The 11,506-nt window shown below is 36.7% G+C and overlaps 1 pseudogene; it reads right to left on the bottom strand.

Annotated features, from left to right (window-relative positions):
• LOC102840333 overlaps positions 1 to 11,506 on the bottom strand; it is a 134,898-nt pseudogene that overhangs the window by 71,020 nt on the left and 52,372 nt on the right.

Raw genomic sequence — 11,506 nt, 5'->3', positions numbered from 1 at the left:
TTCTGATATTCTCTACTTTCAGCCAAGATCCATCGGACATCAGCAATGATATCTCTCGTTCCACGGCCTCTTCTGAATCCATAACTACCTGTATATGTCTGAATCATAACTACCTGTATATGTCTCTAAGTATAGACATATACAGGTAGTTATGAGTTAAAACTAACTCAATGGTACATAACAACAACACGGGACATATTTGTATAGTTTTTGTATTTAACCCTCTAAATCTCTCTTAAACACCTCAAACTTATTAAGTGTAAGATCTTTGCCAAACTGTCTTTCTACCAAGTCATTTTTCATTTCTCATTCCCCTCTTTCAATCCTTCACCAGCCTGCTTCACTGCAAGTGGGAGTAGTATTTGAATCCTGTTTTTCAGCAGTTACTCACCATATCTTTTGGGGATATTCAATTGCACACTTATTTTAAAAGTCAATATCAGAATGGAGAAATTTAATTATAAAAGCAAAAATTATAAATGGCAACAGGATTTCATGCCTATATTAAAACTATACTTTCCATTTTGGACTTCTTTCCTCTTTTCAAACTCAATCTTTATAATTACATGCAACTAAATACTTTGTATTATTAAGGACTGTACTTTATCAATATAATGCTTAATATGTCTCAACAACTTTTAAGAAGTCGCATGTCTGTGTGATTTTAATTATGATACTATTCTGTGTAGGTGATTCCAGAAAGGAAAACAAAAACCAAGCAAGAGTTGGAAAGACATCAATTCTATTTAATATTACTCAAAATATGCATCTTTGAAGTAGTTAGCTTTGAATAAAGCTAATGAAATTCCAGTTTAAGGATAAATTATAATTCATTCTGTTGGTTGGCTGGTGGTGGTTGTGTTCCACCAAGTCAGTTCTGACTCACTGTTACCCTGTATATGGTTTATGAGGATGTACATCTTTAAGGGAGCAGAAAGTCTTGTTTTTTTCCCATGGAATGACTGGTAGATGATTCAAACCACTGACTTTGTGGTTAGAAGTCCAGCTCATAATCCTGTATGATACTTTTGTTGTTGTTAGTGACTTTTAGTTGTTTCTGACCCATAGTGACCCTGTATAGGGTTTCCAAGGAGCAGCTGGTGAGCTTGAATCGCTAACCTTGCAGTTCAAAATGACTTTGCAGTGTAGCACCTTAACCCACACATTAACCCATAGTGCCACGCCAGGACTCCACATAGTTCATGACTGTGCTACTAGGGCTCCTTTTAATTCATCCTAAGTATAAATATTTCCATCATCCTTGGTATAAGCATTTCCATCTTCCATCATTTGGTTATGTGATATATTTCCATAATTTTGTTATGTGACATATTCATTTTGTTATATATTAATTTTGTTATGTGATATATTTCATTTCTCATTTTATGTAACAGAACTATTAGACAAAAGAAGAATAGATGCAAATTGCCTCTTATTGTTATGGTAACTCTTTTTAGAAATTCAAAGCTCTCTGTAAAGCTTATAACACATATGAATAGTAGGCAGAGCCTGCTTTTACATTCACATTTAATTAGTGAACATTTTAGTCACTGGTTGAGTCATCTCTTAGAGATTACACATCGGCTGACAATTTTTTTTTCCTCCAAAATATTGTTAAGAGTGATGACTATTCAATTTTTAAAATGAGAATAAATTAGACTGAAGGATAAAATGATGTGGAAACATATTCTCCTTAAGCAGAGATAGTAAGCATGGATTATAGCATCATTCAAGGGGCTATTTTAGAACTCAGTCTAAATTATTACACTATTATCCAGTCTAAATTGTGCCACCATGGAAACTGGTACCTACGGCTTCTTGCAGCAACTCTTCTCAGCTTGGCTTTGTGCACAAAAGATGCAGGGTAAAGAGTAACTACAATCTATTCATTAGAAAGTGAGATGCATTGTGGCTGCTACTAGAATAAAGTGTGATACAATCCAATTGGTGGGCTTTTATTCTCCCACTCGACTGACAATTTCCTACTGCTTTTTCATCTTTCCAGATTGCTGTTGTTGTTAAATGCCTTCAAGTCAGTTCTGACTTGGATAGGATTCCCAAGGAGTGATTGGTAGGTTTGAATTGTCGGCTTTCAGGTTAGCCGTCCACTGTGTATCCTGCAGCGCCACACCAGGACATCAGAGAGTTATAAAAAGTTACTAGTTATAAAAAGTTACTAGTCCTTAATATTGTGTCATTTCTTTCAAAGGAATTCGATAATAACTTTTCCCCCCTAAAATTATAGTTGCCTAGCTCTTCAAGACATCAGCAAAAAGGCTATAAACATTTTATTAGCACAACTGAGTGGAATTTTGTTTCTGTATATAACAAAACATATTTTCCTCACTCTTTCTCCAATCTCAGTTTGATCTCCATTTGGTAACTGCTCCAAATCTGGAAAGAGAGTGCAGGCTTCCAATACTTGCTCATAAAACTGCTTCTGCATGACAGAGCCAAAGAGAATGTTTTCTTTCAAACTGCAATTCTGAATCCAGGCTTGCTGGGAAACATAAGCCACAGAGCCCTAAAAAAGAAAAAGAAAGTGGAAATACTCTTAGCAAGAGAAAGGAGAAGTTGCAGGCAGTAAGGAAGATATTTAGTCCATGGTTTTGCCTTCTTAAAAGTACTTTTTTAAAAAGTAGGTTAGTTCTTATATATAAATATATAACACATGGTATCTTGTTTTAATATAACCTTATGTATTTTTATTTATAATTCTCCTCAAATGTTACTTTGTATTTCTTATTTATTTCCCCATAGTTTCTCTCAAAACTATTTCCCTCAGGTGGATTCTCCAGAAGCATATGTAAGACAGAGTTGTAGGTACAAGATGTTTACTTGGGCCCAACTCCTATGGAAGAAAAGGAATAAGGAGGATTTGGTAAGAGGATGAAATTACAATAGATACAGATCCAATAAAGCAGGGATGGGGTGGGGAACATTTTTTTCTGCCAAAATGTATAATGTTAGTTGTGCCCATTCAAAATTTCAACTTAAAAACTAGACTGCAATATTTGGTCAACTATTTAATTAACACACCCTAATGTAGTGGCTGGAACCACTGTTATTTTGGCAGGGCCAGACCGAATGATTTGGGTTGGACATTCTCCACACCAGAAATAAAGCTTTGGCTAATGCTTCAGAGAGCTGTGAAGGACTGTTGCCCATCAGAGTTTCAGAGTTGTCCTGATTGAACTGGCATGACCTTTACGGTGAAGCAGTTCTCTGTGGCTGAGGTCAACTCTGAGGGAACTGATTTATTCCTTACAGCTGAGGAATAGAATAAAAAGCCTTACGAGGAGGGAGATGAGGGAAACATATATTCATGTTTTCCACATAATCACTGCTCCTAATGATTCCTAAAATTCTGACAGTTTGCTTCATAAAACATCCTCTTAACTAGCTGTCCTTTTCTTGAAAAGAAACCTCCCCATATGGAGTATTTTAAGTAGACACCTTTCAAACACTCATATGTAAATATATAGCACATGATATCTTGTTTTAATATAAACTTTTATATTTTTATTTACAATTCTCCTCAGATGCTACACTTACTATCCTATGGACTCTATCCAAACATTGATTTTTATGCAATTTGACTACTGCAAATTCTATAGCAATACCAAGCATTTAAAGTGCTTTCTGGCATAGAGGCATATGTTACCATTAGCCTTTCAAATTCTACCAATTAATTGAAAGACCCAAAACCAAATTTTATTTATTTATTTTTTTTGTTAAGTATGGTGTGGCACTGTAGGATAAAAACTGGACTGCAAATACAGTTTGAACCACAACACAAGGTCTACAGTTCAAACTCACCAGCCATTCCTTGGAAATCCTATATAGGGTTGCTATGAGTCGGAACTGATTTGACGGCACTTAACAACAACAAACTATAAGACATATAATAGTTTTTAAGTAAAAACAGTATCATTCTGATCAGACCTGATCGTAAATACAAAATTGCCTTGTTAAGTGAGTAACCTTTGATTAGAATAATTAAATCAATCCATGGTGAAGGATATTATGAATAACTGTTACATATTACACGAGTTAAAGGGAACAGAGATAAAGAACACAGGATAAAGAATAGGGGAAAATGTTATAAAATATAAGGCAGAAACGAAATACTATGTTGGGAGGTATGGACTCAATTTATCGGTACCTGTTGGAGTTGAGTAGCAGTTGATCAGTGTTTTCAGAGATGTAAATGTGTCCTTTAATAATTATTATAAGCTGTCTTTCACATACAAATGAAAACTCTTTTTTTGTTGTTTCATTCACTATCACGAAACGACACTGAATGTTCTGCTAATTGAAAAATGGTCCCCAAATTTCTGTTGTGCCATCAAAGAACACCAAATACTGAATCCTCTGCATGGACCTTGCCTGCTGTGAGCCTTTGGTATTAACAATAGGGTCATATAGATAGTGTGCAGTTAGAGGATTTGTTGTTGTTGTTGTTAAGCGAGTTCCAGTTGGTTCCGACTCTCAGACACCAGACACCCTGTGTAGGGCTCTGGAGGTATGGCTAGTGGGTTTGAACTGCTGACCTTGTAGTGAGCAGTCCAATGCTTATCCTAGGTGCCACACTAGGACTCCTTAGAGGAAAATTGTTGTTGTCAAGTGCCTTTGCGTTCGTTCTGATTCGTAATGACCTTGTATAGAGTTTCTGGGGAGCAGTTAGTGGGTTTGAACTGCTGACCTTGTGGTTTGCAGTCCAGCACGGACCCTACAATGCCACACCTTAGAGGAATAAGGAGGTCTTAACGAAGATGCTTGGAGTTCTGGTGTGGCGTTATGGGTTAATGCACTGCACTGCACAGTCGGTTTGAACCGCAAAGTCGGTGGTTCAAGCTCACCAGCCACTCCTCAGAAACCCTATACAGGGCTGCTATGGGTCAGAAATGACTTGATGATACTTAACAATAACAACAACAAAGAAAACTCTTGGAAATTCTGATGTGGCAGAATTATGTGTAGGATAATGTGCTGGACCACAAGATTGGCAGTTCAAACCTACCAGAGGCTCCTTGGAAACCCTATACAGGGTTGTTATAGGTCAGAACTACGTCTACACTTAACAAGAACACAACAAAGAGAATGCTTATGGAGGAAGAGGGAGGTAGGGATGTATTTTTAGAACCTGACCACTGTGATCTAAGCCTCAGAAGAGTTCATCTGAATCATTAAGGAATGAAAAGGTGTATACAAAAGCACTCTGTAAACTTTAAACATGAAATTGATCATGTTATAACTGCTTAACTGAAAATAATTAGAACAATGATAAATTCAGGAAAAAAAAAAAAAACATTTTGGGCAATAATCCAGAGTGTGATGCCTTAAATCCTGGCCTGATCCAGACTTTTCTAAAGGTCAAAGTTGCCAATTAAACACATAAATCATAGCTGCTGTCGTCTATGTTGTTGTTGTTGTTGTTAAGTGCCGTCGAGTCGGTTTCGACCCATAGCGACCCTGTACAGGGTTTCCGAGGGTGTACTGACAGCTTAATATAAACAAAGGGTGTTCTCCTTGCTTCACCATTAACAGTGGCATTGTGGTGATTTCTTTCATCACCATGAGCACTTTCTTAATTAAAATCACTCAAAGGCATCCAAAATAATCTTTAAATCTTACCATGAGAGCCTCAAAAAGTCATAATTAAGATAACAATAATCTTAAATACTCATAGGGAGTGTGTTCTCTGCCAGGGACCAGGATAAGTCTTTGCACATTATCTTATTCAATCTGTACCCCAAGCTTCTGAGTTCACCACTACTTTTAATGCATTAGGAGAACCTAGAATTGATGCTTTTTATCTGTATGAATTCCTACTTTTCTAACTCAAGCAAACCACTACCTCTTCTCTATCTCTCTTCTTAACATCCTTAATCAGAATTTGTTGTTTTTTAATTATTTAAATTTTTTTTTTTTTACATATGACTTGAACATTTGCCAGAATTATTATTGGTATCTCCTGCCATACTCATGTACTACATAAAAGTAGGGGCATATCTTATTCATGTTAATTTCCCTAGGAACTAAGTGTTAGGCATATGTTGTTGTTAAGTGCCACTGAGTTGGTTCTAATCCATAGCGACCCTGAATAGGATTTTCAAGGAGCAGCTGGTGAGCTTGAACCACCGACCTTTTTGTTCAAACCAACTTTGCAGTCTAATGCATTAGCCCACAGCACCACATCAGGACTCCTAGGCACATAATAAGTACTTAATAAATGCTTGGAAAAAATAGATGAATAGACTAAGTGAAAAAAATACAACCAATATGACATTTTTATTATTTGTAAAGTATACTCACTGATCTCAGAAAAACAACAATCATCTTGAATTAAAGAGAAATGATAGACTGGAATTATTATGAAGAACATCAGGATACAAAGATTATAAATTAAAATTAAGCTTAAAAAATTGTGGTGTCCATTAAGTATAATTTTATCCAACAAAACTCTAGCAATCACACTTGATCCTAAAGTGAGTAACAGTAATGTTTAGAGAAAGAGAAATAATAAAAAGGAACCCTTAAATGCCTGGAATCAGTAGAGGTAGAAGGATGTGTCTCTCTATACATACACCTTTAGACATCTTCAAAACCAGGCGATGTACAAGGATATGCGAGTTCTGGTGTGGTACAGTAAGATAAGCATGGGACTGCAAGGTCAGTTTGAACCCTGAGATCAAACTCACCAGCTGCTTCTCAGAAACCCTATATAGGGTTCCTAGACAACACCTGACAACAACAACAATAGGATCTAAGGAAAATATATTACAAGGAAAAATAAAAGAAGTTAGAGTCAATTTTCTCAGAGAAAGAAAAACAAAAAGCCAAAAGTGATAAAATTGGTCTCATCAGAAGTGAAAAGAATTGGGTTGGTATTTACCTAAAAGTTAGCTAAATCAGTTATTATCAAGTTGACTCTTCTGACTCACATGTGTCTGATCAACTGTGTGTCAGAGGAGAACTGTGCTCCATAGGCTGACTTTTCAGAAATGGATCTCTAGACCTACAAGAACCTCTAACCTTTCTATTAGCCACTGAGTGAGTAACAGTTTGTACCACTGAGGGTTAGCTAGGTCTAAGGAAAAATCTACTGGACAGAATATAGAGTTTCAGAATGGAAACAACTGATTTAAATCTGTTGAATTGTAATTTGTATTGTTGTTAAGTGTCTTGGAGTTGGTATCAACTCATAACAACCCTGTAGAGGGTTTCCAGGAGCAGCTGGTGAGTTTGAACCACTGATCTTATGGTTCAAACAGACCTTGAAGTTGAGTGCTTATCCTATGGTGCCACACCAGGACTGTCATTAAAAATAGAACAAACGGTTGGGAGTAGACCTCTTTATTGTTTAAAAATATTATTTTGGGGGTTTCTTTATGGTCAAAGATCCTACTCATGAGAAGCTACATGGATTCTTAGAGATGGAATTGTCATAATTACTTAGGGAATCTTGTTGTTTGTTGTTAAGTGTTGTTGAATCAGTTTTGACACATAACTCTATATACAGTTTTTGAGAAGCAGCGGTTAGGTTTGAACTGCCAACCTTTTGGATAGCAGTCCGATATTTATCCTACAGTACCACATCTAGACTCCAGGGAATCTTGTAGGGAATAATAATTAGAAACCTAATCAAATTATAGTATAAATCACACTTATTTCTGTATAATTGTTTGCAATTCATATAATATCATCAAACAATTACCATAAGCATCCATAAATGATTGCTGAAGCATTTGGAGAACAGAACACTGTTACTAATCTATCCATAGTTAATCAGTTTCTAAGGAAATCAAATTGTTTATTAGAAACTAGAAATGTCCATTAAAAACTTACATCTTCAACTCAATCTGAAAGATCCTTAGTGACATTCATAATATTCTGGATACAGTCTATTGCACTAGGAGATGTGAAAATAATTTATTGTTTACCTTTCTTTGGGCCACTCCTGTAAGTTTCTCCATTTCCCCCAGAATAGCAGAAAGCATGGATGATTTTCCAGACCCAACATGCCCTACAACAGCCACTAAAGCTCCTTCTGGAATTTTTATGTTTAAGCTGCATGGAAAAGGGAAATGATTAAATAAAAAGAGAATTAAATATTCTGAAAAGTAAAAGGTACATTAAAAGTACACACAAACAAAGTTGTCAATTTCAATATATTAATCTTTTAAAATATAGAGAGCTTTTATGTAAACCAACACACACACACACAAAGTACTTTCAATATTCACAAAGTACAACTTACTCATTTAGTATAGGAATCCCTGTTTTATCCCAGGAGAAGGAAGCATTTGTAAATCCAATGGCATGATCTAGGAAGGAAAACATTCACAATGATGCATTTTACAACCAATTACCCAGGAGTCAAATAAATATTGAGTGCAGATAAGAATTGCTGACCTCCTCTGTAGTTTGTTTCAATACTTTGAAGTGGCAGCTCCTCAGTGTTGAGAAAGTCTCCCAAACGACCCAGTGATATCCTTGTCTACCAAAATAAACACAGAATTTAACTTAAAGTAAAATAGTTCATTGTGATTTACAGAATGATTACAATTTCTGATGCAAGTTGAAAACATCACTATAAATATTCCACAAGCATACTTTGAATTATTTTAAGGCTATAAATAAATTCATACCTAATGACAAAGAACAGTTTCAAGAATTAAGATTGAAAGAAATATCTATACATGGAGATATTAGAAGGAACAAAAATTCCTACACAGAAAATAATAATGGATTAATACATAATCACAAAGATGTAACTTAAAAAGTATTTCAAAATTGTTGGATTAATTTTGTTGCTGAAATAAAGAAAATCAAGGTTTTGGTAATAATATTATTTGGTTTTAATAGACTATGCAAATGTTAACTAAATACTAGGAGGCTTTAAAATATTTATGGAAAAATTCCATTATCTTTCAATTCCATTTTTCCATGAACTTTTTTTGAATCATTAAAGTTGTTTTTGTTAGGTGTCATCAAGTTGGATCTGACTCATAGCAACCCTCTGCATGACAGAACAGACCACATCATAGTCCTGTACCACACTTAAAAATTGTTATGTTTGAGTTCATTGTTGCTGCCATCATATCAATCCATCTTATTGAGGGTCTATCTCTTTTTCACTGACCTTCCACTCTATCAAGCAGGCTGTCCTTCTCTAGGGATTTATCCCTCCTGACAGAATGGCCCAAGTATGAATGACAAGTTCTCATCATACTATTTTGTAAGGAGCATTCTGGCTGTAGTTCTTCCAAGACAGATTTGTTTATTCTTCTGGCAGGCCACGGCGCTTTCAGTAGTCTTCTCCAACATAATAATTCTTCTAAGGTCTTCCTTCTTGATTGTTCAACTTTCATATACATATATGTATATGAAATAATTGAAAATACCATGGCTTAGGTCAGGTATACCTGAGTTCTCAGACTGAAATCTTTGCTCTTAAGCATTATAAAGAGGTCTTTTGCAGCAGATTTAACTAATTCAGAGGTGGGGAACCCCTGGCCCACATACAGTATGTTGTTGTTGTTAGGGGCCATCAAGTCAGTACAGACTCATAGCACAGCAGAACGATACATTGCCCGATCCTGGGCCAACCTCACAACGTTGCCATACTTGAGACCATTGATGCTGCCACTTGGCCAATTCATCTCACTGGAGGTCTTCCTCTTTTTCTCTGACCCTCCATCTTATCAAACAAGATATCCTCCAGTTACTGGTCCCTCTTGACAATATGTCCAAATTATGAGAGATGAAGCTTAGCTATCCTGGCCTCAAAGGAACGCTTTGGCTGCATTTCTTCCAACACAGATCTGTTTGTTCTTTTGGCAGCCCATGGCACTTTGAAGTATAATGCCTGCAAAATCTTTTGGTCTGGCCCTGATAAGGCAACCCCAGGAGGGGCTTGAAATTCAATAAATTTTGGATCTCTTTCCATAGCAACAGAAATTAATACTAAATGAATCACAATAATAATGTAATTTTTGAGGGACAAGCAAGGAACATCCATTACGAGATAGATAGTACCTATGTGAGTACATGATGGGACAGACACATATGCTTCTTGTCAGCTGCCTGAAGCCTGTCTACATGGATTGTGGTGACTCCGTGGACAGTCAGTGCCAGGCAGACTGAGAGTGTACATGTTAAAAAGTGTTAACACTTTTTTGCCAAAACTATGGTGATGCGGTGATGATGAGATGAGATGCAAAGAGATATTCCTCACAACATTGGTGAGCTTGCCTCCCATGACTCAGGACGACATTGTCTACTTCTTTGTCAACACAGACGATAACTTCAATACGATCTTTATCCACATGCCCATGATCAACAATCTTCGCAAAAAATGAATCTCAGATGAAGATTAAGGAAATTATAGTACACAGAAAAGACCACAAGACTCAATGATACCATTGTTGGATATGTTCCAAATCTAAGATGTAGGATTATTGTTGTTAGGTGCCATCGAGTTGGTACTGACCCATAGCAATGTTACGCACAGCAGAACGAAACACTGCCCGATCCTGGGCCAACCTCACTACTGTTGCCACGCTTGAACCCAATGATGTTGCCACTTTGCCAATCCATCTCATTGGGGGTCTTTCTCTTTTTCTCTGGCCCTCCACCTTACCAAACATGGTATCCTTCCCCAGCGACTAAACAGTGATAAAAGTAAAATAATTGCATCGCTGGCCACACACACATACACTGAATTGTTATAAAAACATAAGTAGTGTGACATCCTACAAATAGGGACTACGAAGAAAAGAATGATCGATGCAGTGTTGATCTTTCCCAGAGATATGGACAAATGGTTATTTTTTTCATGAAGTCAGGCAAAACTCTGTGCCTACTTTGTAGCGATGAATTAGCCTAAACTATGTTGTTGTTTTAAATGTTGTTGAGTCATTTCTGATGGATAGTGACTTCTTTAGGGTTTTCAAGGACTGGTTGCTGTGTTTGAACAGATGACCCTGTGGTTCACAGTCCAGTACTGATCCTACAGAACTACACCAACAACACAGCAGGCTAATTTTTTGAATGTTTTATTGTGAGTTATGTGATGGTTTACATGGGATAACATTAGCTTTACATCCATCCTATCCTATATCGTTTCATTGCCATGGTTACAATCCCCTCCATGCATCATCAACCAACAAAAGGATATACCCTACAAGACTGCCCCCCATTGTCAGCACACAGCCTTTCTCTCTCTCTGGGTCTAAAGTTCCCAGCCACTCCATCTCTCCATGTCATCATTTCTGCCTCCATCTCTGGCTTCACTGTTTCTCTGGCTAGGGTCCCGCTCTCCGCTCTTCTTCCTTGATGGTCCCAGGGACCTCCGTTTCTAGATTGCAAAGCCAATCACTCCACTCCTTTTGCTAAAATACATTTACCTTTACATTTCCAATCCTCACAGTCAGTCCTGATAACAATTATTCACTATTGTATCACAAGAGACCTATCTGCATCTCCTTTCTTCAGCACC

Source organism: Chrysochloris asiatica, unplaced genomic scaffold, assembly GCF_000296735.1.
Source record: "Chrysochloris asiatica unplaced genomic scaffold, ChrAsi1.0 scaffold00091, whole genome shotgun sequence".
NCBI lineage: Eukaryota > Metazoa > Chordata > Mammalia > Afrosoricida > Chrysochloridae > Chrysochloris > Chrysochloris asiatica.
Note: the sequence above shows the minus strand (reverse complement) of the source record. Positions and strands in the feature narration are given on the sequence as shown.